The 17,227-nt window shown below is 43.4% G+C and overlaps 1 non-coding gene across 1 annotated transcript; it reads right to left on the reverse strand.

Moving 5' to 3' along the window:
• Positions 1 to 4,380: 4,380 nt before the first annotated feature.
• Positions 4,381 to 4,462, reverse strand: trnai-aau (transfer RNA isoleucine (anticodon AAU)). The gene has a single exon. It is a non-coding gene; the product is annotated as a tRNA-Ile (tRNA).
• Between the last annotated feature and the right edge of the window lie 12,765 nt (positions 4,463 to 17,227).

The following is a 17,227-nucleotide window of genomic DNA, read 5'->3' on the forward strand; positions in this document are numbered from 1 at the left end:
AACACCGAACGCGGTCGTAGAATTGGACGGCTTCCAAATCATACGCGCGGACAGGACGCTGGAGAGTGGAAAGAGGAAAGGAGGAGGGCTGGCTGTGTTTGTGAACGATAGATGGTGTAATCCTGGGCACATCACGATTAAGGAGCAGCTTTGCAGCAGGGATATTGAGCTGCTAGCTGTTGGCATGAGGCCATTCTACATCCCGCGAGAGTTTAGTCACGTGATCGCGGTGACTGTCTACGTCCCACCAGCTGCCAGCAGCGACACAGCCTGTGATGTCTTGACTGCAGCAGTGAGCAGGCTACAAACACAGCACCCAAATGCCCTGGTACTCATCTCCGGTGACTTCAATCATGCCTCCCCTTCCTCCTCTCTGCCTTCATTCACACAGTATGTCACCTGCCACACCAGAGACAATAAAACACTGGACCTTTTCTATGCCAACACCAAGGAGGCATACACATCACTGCCCCTCCCCCCGCTGGGCAAAGCTGATCACAACCTGGTGGCTCTCCAGTCTGTGTAGAAACCTCTGGTCCGCAGGCAGCCAGCTGTGACCCGCACGGTTCAGAGATGGTCTGGAGAGGCCGAGGAGGCCTTAAAGGACTGCTTCAGCACAACTGTGTGGGAAGTATTCAGCGATGCTCACGGGGAAGACATTAGTAGTCTAACGGACACTGTTACAGACTATATAAATTTCTGCATGGAGAACACCATACCCACCAGGACAGTAAGGTGTTTCTCCAACAACAAACCCTGGATCACACCAGACATAAAAGCTCTCCTGAAGGAGAAGAGGAGGGCTTTTGCGTCAGGCAACATAGAGGAGCGGAGGACTGTGCAGCGCCAGCTGAGGAGGAGGATCAGAGAGGGGAAAAGGTCCTACAGGAAGAGGATGGAGGAGCAGCTGCTGCAGAATAACGCCAGGGGAGTCTGGAGGGGCCTGAAGACCATCTCAGGCCACGGACAACCCAAGACCCGGACTGGGGGGGACCTGTAGTGGGCAAATGAGCTAAATCTCTTTTTCAATAGGTTCGATCAGATGCCTGCCTCCACTCCGTCTCTCCTGCTGCAGTCTCCACCTACTCCTCCTGCTGGGCGTGTCACCCCCTCCCCTCTTTTCTCCACAGTCTCCAGCTCCCAGCTACACCAGATAGCCACCACTCCTTCCTGTCCAGCCTTGGCCTTCACAACATCTCAGGTGAGGAACCAGCTGAAGAAGATGAAGGCGAGGAAGGCAGCGGGTCCAGATGGCATCAGCCCCCAGCTCCTCAAATCCTGCGCAGACCAGCTGTGTGGAATTGTCCAGCACATGTTCAACCTGAGCCTGAAGCTGGGCAGGGTCCCCCAGCTATGGAAAACATCCTGCCTGGTCCCGGTGCCAAAGACCCCCCACCCGAAGGAGCTCAACAGCTTCAGACCGGTGGCGCTGACGTCTCACCTGATGAAGACCCTGGAGAGACTGGTCCTTGTCCACCTGCGCCCCCTGGTGAGCTCCTCAATGGACCCACTCCAGTTCGCATACCAGCCTGGCATCAGTGTGGATGATGCCATCATCTACCTCCTCCACACTTCACTCTCCCACCTGGAGAAGGCGGGGAGCACTGTGAGGATCATGTTCTTTGATTTCTCCAGTGCTTTCAACACCATCCAGCCCACCCTACTGGGAGACAAGCTGGAGCGGGCGGGGGTGGCGCACCACCTCACCACATGGATCCAGGACTACCTCACAAACCGGCCACAGTATGTGAGGACACAGGACTGTGTGTCTGACGTGCTCCTCTGCAGCACGGGGGCCCCACAGGGAACTGTCTTGGCTCCCTTCCTGTTCACCCTCTACACCTCGGACTTCAACTACAACACCCCTACCTGTCACCTGCAGAAGTTCTCTGACGACTCTGCGATTGTCGGCCTCATCACAGGCGGAGATGATCGGGAGTACAGAGAACTTACTCAGGGTTTTGTGGACTGGTGCCAGCAGAACCGCCTCCTGATCAATGCGGGGAAATCCAAAGAAATGGTGGTGGATTTCGGTAGGCGCCAGCACTCTTCACCTGCACCAGTGAACATCCGGGGAACAGATGTTGAGAGAGTCTCAACTTACAAGTACCTGGGTGTTCATCTGAACAATAAACTGGACTGGTGCGACAACACAGACGCCCTCTATAGGAAGAGTCAGAGCAGACTCTTCCTACTCAGGAGACTGAGGTCTTTTGGGGTTCAGGGGACACTCCTCAGGAACTTTTATGACTCGGTGGTTGCATCGGTCATCTTCCAGGGAGTGGTCACCTGGGCAGGCGGCGTCTCGGCCCGGGACAAGAAGCGGCTGGACAAACTGGTCAAGAGGGCTGGCTCTGTCCTGGGCTGCTCCCTGGCCTCTGTGGACTCGGTGGGGGACAGGAGGATGTTGGCCAAGCTGTCATCAATGCTGGGCAACCCGGACCACCCCCTCCAGGGTACCCTAACAGCACTCCACAGCACCTTCAGTGACAGACTGTTACACCCTCGCTGTGCAAAGGAGAGATTCCGCCGTTCCTTCTTGCCTGCTGCTGTCAGACTCTTTAACAAGAACATTGTGTAGTCTCTACAAACTGGCGGTCATTAGTGCAATTGTGCAGTCCTGCACCTGAGCTCGTATCGTGCAATACCCAATATTCCCCACTACTGTAATACCGTGCAATACTCAACATTCCCCACTACTGTTAGTCTAGTTTTATTTTTATCCAATGCTGTTCCTTACATTTCACTACAGCACTGCAGCACTGTCACTTAGAGTATTTTTTCCTCTGTACTATGTACAGGCCGAAATGAGTGTTCCTCATATTTTTTATGTAGATGTAGGTTGGTGTGTATACACATGTGTATATACACATGGTACTGCGTATATCTACATAGGTTTGATTCTAAATGTTTGCCGTCAATGTTATACATTAATGGCCACATTATGCCGCCGCCCCTGTGTGACCTATATCTTTGCTACTGTAACAATGAAAATTTCCCCACTGTGGGATCAATAAAGGCATTCTTATTCTTATTCTTATTCTTATTGATGTCCTCTAGGCAGAACCAAAGAGGTCTTATGGACAATACGTCTTTTTTGCTCAGCGGGATATAGATTTGACAGTCGTCCGCATAGCAGTGGAAGGAAACTGTGTTTTCGAAGGATGGAAACCAGGGTCAGCAAATACAACGAGAACAGCAAGGTCCCCAAAATAGAACCAAAATAGAACCCTGTGGAACATTGTACGATAGAGGGGCAGAGCGGTACTCAGAGAAACCTACGCTAACAGAAAAGTCCTGCCAGCCAAATAGGATCCAAACCACTCTAGAGCGCTTCCACTATTGCCCACTTGGTGCTGAAAACGAGCCAAAAGAATACCGTGGACCACTGTATCGAATGCTGCAGTCAAATCCAACAAAACAAGACATAGTCTCCAGTGTCATTTGCCAGGAGGATGTCATTAAAAACACGGAACAGTGCTGACTGTGCTATGCATCATCTTGAAGCCTGACTGGAATATCTCCATGACATTATGTTCATCCAAGAAATATTTTAACTGTGAGCGCACCACTTTCAAGTCTATCCCCTTCACCACGGCAACCTGCAACGTAACCTTATGAATCCATCATTAGTAATGATGCTAGAGACAAACAGACCTACAGTCAGGGAACTGTTTCCGTTGTTGGCAGGATGCCAAACTACGAAGGGAGACCCCAATGGATTTCAAGTCCATCGCCTTAACCATTCAGCCACCACAACCTGAAGTAAGTCTAATAATGCTAATATTGGTATTAATAAATCATCTTACTAAAGCAGAGAAAAACGACAATTTCCAGAAAGACATCGAGTTCAACAGGGAGACGCCAAAGGCAATCCAGTCCAGTAATCTCTCAGTCACGACAACCGACAATGTAAACTTTTGATATCAGCTTTAGCAATAGTGAGACAGACCACAAATAGGGAAATTTCCTATTGTCAGCAGGATTTGAACCTGTGCAAGTAGACCCCAATGTATTTCTAGTCAATTGCCTTAACCACTCTGCCACAACCACCTGGCGTGGAATGATAGAGTTAATGAATCAGCTAACTAAAGAGTGAAAAGCCATGTGGAAAAACCCAGAGAGGGAGGGACCAACGGCCCTCACGTCCATTGCCTTAAGCACGACAACCTGCAATGTTACCTTTAGATGGCAGCATTAGTATTTATGCTAGTGACAAGACAGCCCGAAAATCAGGAAAACGCTTCCGTTGTAAGAAGGATGCAAAACTGCGCAGGGAGCACCCAATGGATTTCTAGTCATCCAAAAATGTAACCTTTTGAATCCAGCATAAGTATTGATGCTAGAGACAAAAGATACCTATGGTCAGTGAACTGTTTCCGTTGTCTGCAGGACTCAAACCTGCGCAGGGAGACCCTAATGGATTATTAGTCCATCGCCTTAACCACTCAGCCTCAACAACCTGAAGCAAGCTTTTTGATGATAATGTTAGCATTAATAAATCAGCTAACTAAAGCGGGAAAGGCCATGTAGGTAAATTCCGGAAAACCAACTAATCCAGACTGAGAGACGGCAACGGCACTCAAGTCCATCATCTTAATCTCTCAACCACAATATCCTACAATGTATCCTTTTGAATCCAGCATAAATGCTAGGGACAAAACACAGACCAAAGATCAAGAAAGTTTTCGTTGTCGGCAGGATTCGAACCTCCGCAGGGAGAACCCAATGAACCCATGAACCAAAGAGAGCAAAAAGCGATGAGGACAGCAATTGAAAGGTAAACGACCATCATTTTTATTCTTAACTCTATTCTTTGTTTTTTTACATTATGCACAACTCTCATTTATCGTGCAATAATCTAATTGTAACATGTATTTGTTACATGTTTTGATACATTTATATGCTTTATAAAACATTTATGTCTGAATACTGGGGGGCTTGGAACGTATTAGGGCATTTACATGGAAAACTCGTCTCTACTTACAAAATGTTCCACTTTTTTTTTCTGGAAGAAATTTCTTCCAGAACCAGTTAATTTCGTAAGTAGAGGTACCACTGTACAGCATTAGTATTGATGCTAGAGACATAACAGACCTACAGTCAGGGAACTGTTTCCAATGTCGGCAGAATTCAAACCTACACAGGGAGACCTCAATGGATTTCAAGTACATCGCCTTAACCACTTGGCCACGACAACCTGCAATGTCATATTTTTAATCCAGCATTAGTATTTATGCTAGTGACAAGACAGCCCAAATATCAGGAAAACGTTTCCATTGTCGGAAGGATTCAAACCTGCGCAGTGAGACCACAATGGATTTTTTGTCCATCGCCTTAACCACTAGGCCATGACAACCTGAAGCCAGCCTTTTGAGGTTAGCGATAATACAACATAACTAAAGGGGGAAAGTCCATGATGGTAAGTGCCGGAAAACAAAGAAACCCAGACTGGGAGATGCCAGCAGCTCTCAAGTCCATTGCCTTAACTTCTCAGCCACATCATCCTACAATGTAACCTTTAGAATCCAGCATAAATGCTAGGGACAAAACACAGACCAAAGATCAAGAAAGTTTTCATTGTCGGCAGGATTCGAACCTCCGCAGGGAGAACCCAATGGATTTCTAGTCCATCGGCTTAACCGCTGCACCGATGATAGTTTTCAAACATGTCACCCCCTGCCCTGGGCCCCAAAAATGGGCGTCCGGCTGGGCCGGACCGTTCCACCCCCGTGACGTACTGCCCAGCTCTGGGAATTGGTTAGGAACTGTTAGAACCTCGTTAGGAACTGTTAGGACCTGGATTCAGAATATTTTTACTGTCCGGTCGGCGCAGAGTACGACAAGCTGCCATAGAATGCTAAAATTAATAAATCAGCTAAAGCGTGAAATGCCATGTATTGGGTGCAGAAAACAAACAAACCCAGAGAGGGAGAGACCAACAGCAATCAAGTAATCGCAGAAACCACGACAACCTGCAATATTACCTTTTGAATCCAGCATTAGTATTTATGCTAAACACAAAATAGACCTACGGTCAGGGAACTGGTTCCGTTGCTGTCAGGATTCGAACCTGCGCAGGGACTTCACCAGGGATTTGAAGTCCATGGTGGGGGAAAGAAATGGAAAAAAAAGGGGGGAAAGAAAGGAGGAGGAAAATGGCCCGGGTTCGAATCCCGGCGTGGGTAGGGTTTGATCCTCGGGAACTTTCTGTCTGGAGTTTCCATGATGTCCCCATATTGCAAAAACTAATTACTGGTACATTCTCTCTGTCAGATGTTTTTTGTTATTTTTGTGCGATAACTATACTCTTTAAATAGCGTCACTGATAGTGTAGTGGTACACGCGCTTGAGTTGTGTGCGGGCAGCGTGGGATCGATTCCCGCTCAGTGATGGTGTCTGTGTGCCCTGCTAATAGGGTTGCGTCAGGAAGGGCATCCGACGTAAAATGCTCTGCCAAATCAATGATGCAAATCGAGTGTGCACTTGATTGGCTGTGGCGACCCCTGTGGGGAAAAGCCGAAAGGATAACAACAACAACTATGCTGTTTAAATGAAGTATTGGTTTAACCAAAAGTTGAACACTCTTGCCAGGATTTGCACCTGGAATCTCCCACCCCAAAGGATGAGCATGTTACTATTACACCACAAGAGTTTTTTTTTTGTTGTTGTTGTTTTTTTTATTTTGTTTTTAGTATGTACTCCAGTGTATATGGAGTGTATAAATAGAGGTGGGCATTGGTCAATGCTTTAGTCAATGATTTCAGTGTTGTATACCTTTCGAACCCACAGATGCAATGACGTGCCCCATTTTGTTTTTATTTTCTATGCGTGCGTGTCTGTTGTTTTTATTTAATATTTTTTCGTTATTTAGCAGCCTGTCAGCTTGTACGGCGCCTGCATGTAACGTGAAATTTATGTTCTCGACGCCAACTCGCTGTCGAGGGACGGACTGGGACCACGTGGGTCGGCCAGAAATGCAGACGGGAACCCAAGTGACGGATAGACGATGCCCACCTTTTGTAAATCACCCATGTATTATCTGATCGGCTAAATAACTTAAAAATATCTTAAATAAATTACTTAAATAAACATAAATTACTATTTTTAAAACCAAAATAGAGGGAGAAATACTATCAAAGATTTGAATATATATTTCAGTTAAGAATAGTCTCAGTGGCATCCCTTTTAACACAGCCACTGACATATATGCTGCTACTTTGCTATTTTTACTGTCTGTCAAAACATGCATGAATCATTCCTTTTGATGTATCGACCATCTTATATATTTCTATCGAGGAGAAGTGTTTTTTTAATCATATTACTGTCCCAACCGATGCTTGCGTATTGCAGTTATGTGAGATGCACATACCTTTAAGCTGATTGCTGACCTGAGGCAGAGCCACTGAGTTTATGCGCAGCTCTCCAAGGTTCTGGTAAAGTACCCCTTTTGGGTTTGAGGGTGTATCTCATAGGAGACTGGTCAAATTCCTTGAGACATGAATACAACCTCAAAATTTCAGATACCTCTGCATTACTGGGACTGTTGCATTCAACCAGGTATCCTGCCAGGGCATCAACAGCCTCCCATCCTGGAATCCCTCTGAAATCACACTTTGTACCCTCCCACAACAAAGAAACTTACAAAGCCAATTCTACATGTCTGGTGCAGAGAAAATATATATTTTTTTAAATTACTAAAGATCAGACATTAGCCACTTTACCAGAGCTGGAGAGACTTTCCCACTGATGGGGATGGGACTGGCCTGGGAAAGACAGCTCCAAGTGCAGGTTATTTAAGTAATTAACAGGAGTAGCATACAATTATCTTGTAAGGCTTTGTTGTGTCCATGCAACATTTAAATATACTTTTTATATAATGAGTCACGAGTATAGTGGTTTAAACTTCAACAAAACAAGCTTCCAGTTTTTAAATAATCAAACTTTTATCATACTGATACCTCAGAAAATGGGGCATAATCTAAAAATATGATTTCGTATTGTCATCTTTAGTTCTGTTCAGCGTAGAACTCCATATTCTGGATCCGGGCTTCTGGCCAGTTGACAACGTATATTTCCCCCAAGCGAACAGGGACATTACACCAGCCCAGAATCCAGTTTCCCAGTCTTCGTCATTTCAGATGATAAGGCACAATTATGGTTATTAGCCTGGTAATATAAACACGGCCGAAACTTAATATACCACCACCGCGATGACTGCAAAAAAAAAAAGAAAAAAGAAAAGACAAACAACGAAAATAATGATGACAAACTGTAACAGTTACGGTAAAAGTCCTCCATAATAATATATCTGTATATACAACGCAACTATTCCTGGTATTTTACTTTCTGTAAAGGTTTACTATAGCGGGTCTGGTCCTGTATAGGCTTGCTTGCTTGTTATACGGCTGACTACCCCTGCATGTTAGCTAAGCAGTTAAGCCATAAGTTCATAAACCACGTCGCGAGTTTTCATGAACATACTTCTGCGCATAAAAATTAGACAGTATACAAGCACACAATATTATTGCACTTAGTAATTTTTAATACTTACTACTACTTTTTATGGAGACGTGCCACTACTACGTGGTGCGTTGAGATGGACCATGACCCCGGTGAAGATGATTGGCTTCTTTGGCCACCGGTGAAGACGATTGGCTCTTTTGCCCCTTCTCGCCCCGCTGTTAGGAAACCTGTTAGGACTCATGTTAGGACTCTGTTAGGAAGTGTTAGGACTTTGTTAGGAAGTGTTAGGACTTTGTTAGGAGATGTTAGGAATTGGTTAGGAACTGTTAGGACTTGTTTAGGAATGTTTTTACCGACCGATCGGCGCAGGGTAGACCAGGACAACCGGGAATGTGATGTTTTGAATCCAGCATCAGTATTCATGCAAGTGACAAGACAGACCAAATATGAGGAAAATGCTTCCCTTGTTGGCAGGATTCAAACCTCGGGCAGGGAGACTCCAATGGATGGAGCAGACTTCGGCCAAAAAGGAAAAAGAAGGAAAAAGTAGAAAAGGCTTGCTCGTATGTGCTTTCAATTGCAACTCTGTAACTTTGCAACTTAATAGCGCTGAGTATGAACCACACATAATTCATTCAATGCATATACAGTATGTGTAGAGCAGCTGCATGTGACGTAGGTTGGCGGGGGTTCAGGCCTCTCGTGAACTTTCAGCTTTCAGGCAAACGAGCAGGGAAGAAAACCCCAAATTGGAAACAGCCAACTAAAAAGTAATGGTAGAGCCGAGGAGTTGGAGAGCGGCCAAGAAATCCTCTGGAGAGGATAAAAATCAGCAGAGTGACGAGTGAGCCAAATGGAAGAAAAGAGAGGGCAGACATGGGAGCTGCACGCTTTTAACCCCTTCTTGCCCAAGGGGTCAGGGCTTCCAAAGTGGCGCAAATCATGGTTGCGCCCATCATCATCCGTATTGCTCTTGTTTGATCAGATCCCCTACCCTCCTCTCAAATACACAAATACAAGTTCCAAAATAGACTTTTGAATGTGTAGAAGAATAATAGTGCCATGATACCTAAGGGTCACTATAATAGGAAATGAGAATTAGTGAAGGACATTAGTTTCAGCAGTCACATCATGTGTTTGCCTCTACTGTGTGGATGTATATGTGTAATTAAACATCCGGACAGACTTTTCAGAGAATCTATGCATACCACGAACACCAGCACATAACATCGACAGAAAACACTGCACCTGTATGATTGAACATTTAAAGCATTGAACAAAGAGTCTCACATATTCATGGCCGCAAATGTTCTTCTTTCTTGTGTGATGCGGTGTTTGGAGATTGTCGAGAATATGAAAAAAAGAGTTAATACAACATAGGGCTGTTCGATTTTGCCAATAAGAAAATCCCGATTATTTTCTCTCAAACATAATTTTACGATTACGATTCCTTTGTAAAATAAAAAATAATGAAAAATGAAGTATTTTGAATGTCTTTTATGTAAACTTAATTTTTCTTTCTTTGAACTCAAAATGCCAGTCAATTTAAGTTCAATGAAGGGGATCGGCTGGCTAAAATGCAGCCTCCTACCAGCCAGACCAGAGCAGGGATGATTCAGAGTGGTTCAGTTCTATTCCAGGCAATTTCCAAGTTTCAATCCTGGGCTCCTAGCTCACCATCGACCTGGCCAATTCCGTCAGTTGAGCATACGCTCCACTTCACTTCCTCACTCACTCGGCAGTCGGCTCAGATAGTCGGCTCCTGCAGCAAACAATCCCCCACATGTGTCACTTTCTCCTCGGCCAGTGGACAATCGCTTCCTCATTTCAGCAATTGGATTGAACGCAGTACTCACGTGAACACATGACAAATACGGAAGTAACCACCGGAAAACAGATATCTTAATACGAAGAGAAAAGTAACAGAAAGTACAAATACGAAGAGAATGTACAAACAGAACACAATGCAGAAAGTACAAATGGGCTACACTTAGATACACCAAAAATAACAAAATCGAACGTGCCGATTTGAACGCTTTTAACATCGTTTTATACAGAAAATTCGGTTACGGTTCAAAATCGCTCAATCGAGCAGCCCTAATACGACACATAATGCACATTTCAGACCTAACAAGTTATATGATGCAGGTCCTATCCCTGTAAATACGCAATTAAACACTAATGTAAATTTTTGGGTGACTCAGCAAAACAGTATCAGTGCACTTGCCTTCCCCTCATGCCCAGCGAGGGGTCGATGTGGAGTAGGCAGAGAGCTTTTTTGATCTGTAGGTGTTCATTGTCTTCCTGCTGTTCAAGAGGCCTTTGTCTTGAGTCTGTGTCATGTCATGTTTGCGCTTAGCTCATTTTCTGGACATGTTTTTTTGTTGTCCTTGCTTTTTTGACCTGCTCATCTGCACGGCCATGAGGAATGGAGGATCTGTATGCCTTTTTTTATGCTGGAAAAGTTTTTCTGGGCGCTACAGTTCGAAATATTTCCTTTGTGGTTGTTTATACGATATTGTGATACTTATTGGAAATGTAGCAGGACAGAACAAGGTTTGTGTGGGGGCAGACAGAGAGAAAAGTGCAAACAATACAGAACCACAACAACAACAAAACAGAAACATAGCACAAAAACATGGTGAATGATAACCAGAATGTTATATATGGTACACATTCTTAACTGTGAAGTCAAGATACACCCTGCAAGGATACAATAACTAACAATAAAACAGGGCAGGGAAAGACAGGACCAGCCAGGCTGTTTCTGAATGGTAACCATTAGCCTGGCAAGCCACACCCACTAAAAAAGTAGGTCTGGAAGGCCTGTGGCCGGGCCCCAGTTCCAATTGAGGCGTCCAACCAATTTCAGTTATTTGCTGTGACTTATGCTTGGTGCACAACTCTTCTGTGGCGAAGTCCATCCTCATTCAAAATTGCACGCGGGAGAGTCGAATGTTCGCTAACATCATTCAGCATTAAATCAGTTTTGAATAAGCATAAACCCATAGAGTCATTAAAACCCGCAGCAGCTGACGGCACTGGAAGAATTTATTTCAGAAGAAAATGTGTTTTGTTTTGTTTTTTCCACGTCACGTCCACCCTTCGCTGATTAGTTCATGTCGCTGTTTGTTTGCTCAGGTTTGCCCCGCCTTGGAAATGCACTTACCAAAGACTGTGACCAGACTCAGTCGCTGGTGAGTGGAGAAGTATTTGGTTTATTCAAAAAAAGAAATGCCATTATTTGCAGAGAGTACAAAAGATACAATGTGGTTGATTGCTATGGGCAGGCTCCCCAAAAGAGCAATGCTTTCATGGAGTTGTTATGTCAAAACAACTGAATGTCCCATTATTAATTGCTCAGAAAAAGAGACACAAGAACATTTATTGTTAGATTGTTATAGAGCTCAGGAGGTTTGGGTAGCTATGAAAGATATTGGATTAACATTTATCTTAATTTTGTTACCAATATGTATGGTTTAATTGAAGATGATAAACCTCCCAAACAACAAGAGCTTTCAAATAATGGTTTATGTTGTTTGTGCTACTATGTGGAGGACAAGGTGTACTATATGTATTAAAAATATTATGATAAGTAGTAATATAGTGATCTAACAAGTACTTGGACATTTGAGAATGGAAAAAAGAAGGCCAAAAAAACAGTTACCCTAGGCATATTTTGGACTTGGACTCTCGAACATGATGCCCATGTGACTTTTGTCACAAAATTTGTAATAGTTTATCTTTGTGAACCACTGTTTTAACCTTGTATGGTACATTTTCTCCTCTGTATGGTAATGGTGAATTGATTTAATAAAGTAGTATAAAAATCGTAACCATACACCTGCACCATGAACCAACAAGGTGTCGTACGTTAAGTATGGAGAGCCACCCTAAAAATAGATTGGTTAAATGCACCCTGTTTGACCAGAGGCCCTTGCATGAACATGAATCCAGCTAATCTTGGACATGCACACCCGTAGGTCAATGAATGCCCTGCGTCCCTCTGCAATGCTGGACCTCTACTTTTTCTTCCTCGACATCTGTGTTAATTTACACTAGTCTTCGGGGCAGCAATACTAGGACTGTTGCTGCAATTTCTTCTGAAATATGTAAAAAAAAAAAAAAAAAAAGAAGCATGAAGTCACATGGCAGATACCAGAGCAGCATTCCCATGTAAGGAAGCTTAGGCAATCACTGACAAAAGGGGGTTCACACTGCACATTAGAAAGATTCCCCAAGTGTACAGTTCTCCCACCTTTGTGGGAACTTGGCTCCCTTGTTTCTTGAAACCTGGTTATATTAGTTGCTCTTGAAACTCACTGCCAACTTGACCTCATATATACAGGGTAGCTTTTGCAGGACACTGCAAATGACTGACAATGGCAGTCATCACCCTATGCACCATTTGTGCTCAAAGGAACATGTTTTTATTTTAAGATTCTTAATATCATCCTCCATCTCCTACATTAGTACAAAACAGAACCTCCAGCGCTCCTTTTGGATTATTAAATTGACACAGACAACACACAGTTATGTTTTTGCCCCCCACAATGCACTGTTGCATGCTTTTTCTCCCAGCCTATTCATTAACAGTAAAACATTGAAATGCTAGTAAACCAGACAGTGCATAAAACCATAACAACACACAAAGGCATGCTCAAATAATGCCACTGGACTAATAAACAGTCCTTTAAATTGATATTTGAAACAACAGAAGACATCAATTTGACCAAGAATAATAAAATGTCAGATTATCACAAAAATGATATTAATTCTAGATTCCAAATCCCAATTTTGGATGGTTTCTGTTCAGTGCTGTTCATTAGCCTGCATTCAGAATTAGATTCATGGGCACATGTTCATATAGATAGATTTTAAACCTTCTGTTTTAATCAAATAATACCTTTGATATGTCCGGATAAAGAAGGCCTGAAAAAAATACCCATTTAACTATATATCTTGTCTGTGAAAAAAAAAAGGTATACATTTTTACTGGAGTATTACTATGTGTCAACAGCTCCCTTTTATTTTGTAAAAAAACCTAATGTGTGGAGGGCGGCACGGTGGTCGACTGGTTAGCATGTCCACCTCACAGTTCAGAGGTCCGGGCCTTGCTGTGTGGAGTTTGCATGTTCCCCCTGTGCCTGCGTGGGTTTTCTCCGGGTACTCCGGTTTCCTCCCACATTCCAAAAGCATGCATGGTAGGTTGATTGATCACTCTTAATTGCCTAGGTGTGATTGTGAGAGTGGTTGTTTGTTTGTCTCCGTGTGCCCTGCAATTGGCTGGCAACCAGTTCAGGGTGTAGCCCGTCTACTGCCCGAAGACAGCTGGGATAGGCTCCAGGACTGCCTGCGACCCTTGTGAGGATAAGTGGTGTAGATAATGGATGGATGGATAATGTGCGGAAAGGACTAAAAGGGCCCTATTCAGTCACATCACAAGCTGTTCCATGATTTCAAAAGTAGCTTCAAGTTTCAAACAAAGTGCATAGTTATACTCTTACTGACATTTAAATAGACTCATATAAAGGATATTACATTTTGATAATGGTGAAAGAAGAGAAAAAGGACATCAGTGGAAGGACAAATACCAAACTACACAGAGAGCTTGATTTATGGCTGACTGTGATTTGTCCTATGGCAGGGCCCTTCCACTATATGAGCAGGTGGAGAACGCTGCCCAATAGGAGTTCAACATACTGTACTGACTGATAAGAGTAACGCTTGCACGGACGTCATTGCGGCAATGCTGCGCGGAGTTTGCCTTTATACTCGCACACAACGCACACGTGTCGTTTTGAAAATGAGTTGCCGTTTCACTCCAAGTCTTAAGGTGTTGCTATAGCTGGTATTGGCTAGGATGCTTGACAGAGTGGAGTTTCCTCTGCATTTTATGGCCAATTCGAGTCGCTGTTTTTACTTTGCGCAACGAGAAACAAAGAGACCTAGGTGACTAGTTGATGCTTAAATGTATTGCGTTTAATTGAACTGCGAAATCGATGAAGAAGGCAGCGGTATATGCGTGTGTAGGCTTTGTTACACACGCACATACCACCTACGTCGCCGGCAAGCTAGCTTGCTTCGCAGCAGCAGCAACGAGCTGCGTGATGCGGATCCTCCCCTCTGTGGTGATGAATAAATTAGCCTTAAAGAAAAGTCAACCCAAACATAGTTTTTTCAAGAATATATTTTATGCCAGCCCACTAGTTGAAACAAGGAATTCTGATAAATATTGCATTTGTGGAATAAGAGTTAATCCACCCGTTTTGCTGACCTGTTTTCTGAAGCTGAGCCGTGATTGGTCGTTACCTGAGCCCCGAGCAGCTGTGATGTCATTTTCAGTCGACAAAATGGCCGCCCCCTGAGATACCTAAAAAGGGGTGAATTTTGCTGCTTAACTCATATTCCACAGACGCAATATTATTCAGAATACCGTGTTTCAACTAGTGGGCCTGCTGGGAACATATTCTTGAAAGAAATATGTTTGGGTTGATTTCCCCTTTAAAGAGGCCTCGGAACCTAGCCGGGGAAAACTGTGTAGTTACAACATGTGACTAAACTAAACGGACCAATCATGAGAGATGGTGCACGCAGCATTCTAAGCTCAGCTACAATTTCTGACGGCATGTGTTGCAGACTGGTTGCAAAGGTGCTGCGTCGGTCACATGATACAATGCAGTCGTTGTCGCCCGCGCATATGCCTGCGTATAAAGATGCCTTGACAGTGCCACTACAGGACTGTGTCGGGCCACCTTAAGTTTACTGTCGGTACAAATTTAATACATTAAGAAATAGGATGAAGTCAACACTCACAGTTTGTACCCCACCCACTCCCCTATTGTGTTGTGCAGTCTCCCGTCTGCCATTTGACTAAGCAGCGCGAACAAGCAAGCAAGCTGCCGCCTCAGATCTGCCCGCCCACCAGCACACTCGCAGAAATTCGGAGCAACTCGCCGTACTCTCTCACAAAAAAACTAAACCAAAACCTTTGTCCTGCACAGGGTGGATTCTTTTTTAACTTAATGCCTGTAGAGATTAATTGTTTGTGCTTCATTTATTAAATGTTTGCTTGTTTGTTTTTTTTCCAGAAAGAAAAATGCTGTCTTGTGTTTTTTATTGGATTCCTTGATCCCACATTGCACATAAAGAAGAATGGATTTCTTAAATATTTTATCGTAAACTGTAAAAAAAAATCTAGAAAAGTACAATGAAGTGTGTACTTTAGGTTTTGCATAGTAGTTTCTGAAAAGAAAGTGGAAAAGAAATTTTGCACAGTAGTTGCTTAAAAGAAAGTGGAAAAGTAATTTCTTTTCCAGTGATCACCTGCTCTTTGTTTATTTAAGAAAAAACATTCCATACCTTGACAACACGTAGTATTTTCGATTTACCAATTAACTTAGTCCTAATTATACATACCTCCATCCATCCATGATCCAAACTGCTTATCCTCACGAGGGTCACGGGCGTGCTGGAGCCTATCCCAGCTGTTTCGGGCAGTAGGCGGGGGACTCCCTGAACTGGTTGCCAGTTGCCAAAATAACCAGTACTTATCTTCATTTCACTTCTCGCTGCCGCCTCCAAAGTCTCACCATGGATTCATTGATGCTAAGCTTGCCTGCGGCAGAGCGGTTTCCTTCCTCAATCGATGGCCTCCAACTTAAAAGTTGTATCATACCAACTTCTTCGTGTGGGTTCCATGATGAAGGGGCAAGTATTTAAAGATAGTTCACTGTTTGTAATTTGTCATCCGTGTTCTACCTGCTAAAGATAAAGTAGCGTATTCTTCTTTGCATTGATTTTTTTCTTAGTTTTGATTCTCATTCCGGTTAGAGTGCCCCTAAGAGGAAGAAAAATCCACAGAATAGCCACATCTTTATATAAGGCGCATGATTCAAAACCTAGGAAAAATTTAGTGGCTTATAGCCCGGAAAATATGGTAAATAAATTGGGGAAAAAAATACTACAGTACATCCTTCGGTTATGCCATATTATTATTGAGGAACATTTGGAACCCTCTCACAGGGAAAATTTGTGTTTTCTATTTGCCAATGAACTTAGTCCTAATTTCGTCCTGCTTTTAACCTTATAAATACAAAAAAAAAATAATAATAATAATAAATCACAAAAACACTTAAAAGCTGGTATCTCACTGAGCAATGAATGCTTGTGAATGTAGATAAGTTGGGGTTTTCATCAGGGTTCATAAAAGGTTGCAAAGGTGTTCATAGACAGTTTTTCTTGTCGCCAAAACATGTTGAACCAGAGGTAGGAGTAAGTCACAGATGTGCAAGTCACAAGTAAGTCTCAAGCAAGCCCCAAGTCACTGTGGAAAAAAAAGTGGAGTCGCCACCACATATTAAGCAAGTAAAGTCATTACTTGGTTCAAGTTATTCAAAATATTTTTCACTGATCCCAACCACAAAAAGTACATTATATTTAAAAAAAACAAAAAAACGAACATTTACATCTCTAAAAATGAAATTAAAAACAACTAACTTATAAAACGAATGTCTACACTTAAATGAAGGACTGAATGTTGATAATTAGTCTAACAGGAAACGGGATTGTTACGCACCCGTCTAGGGTTAGATGCGTAGCATAAACGAAGGAAATTGCTCTCGGTCCCCAAAGGTCATAAACGGAACAAAAATGATGCATGAATATACAAGGTTTATTATAACAAAAAGAGGACAGAGGGAAAAGGTGGTCTACATGGGTCGAGGTATCACAAAATACCCACAAAAATGGGTAAAAAATA

The sequence above is a fragment of the Filicampus tigris genome, chromosome 2 (assembly GCF_054856515.1).
Source record: "Filicampus tigris isolate MCC_2025a chromosome 2, RoL_Ftig_1.0, whole genome shotgun sequence".
Taxonomy (NCBI): domain Eukaryota; kingdom Metazoa; phylum Chordata; class Actinopteri; order Syngnathiformes; family Syngnathidae; genus Filicampus; species Filicampus tigris.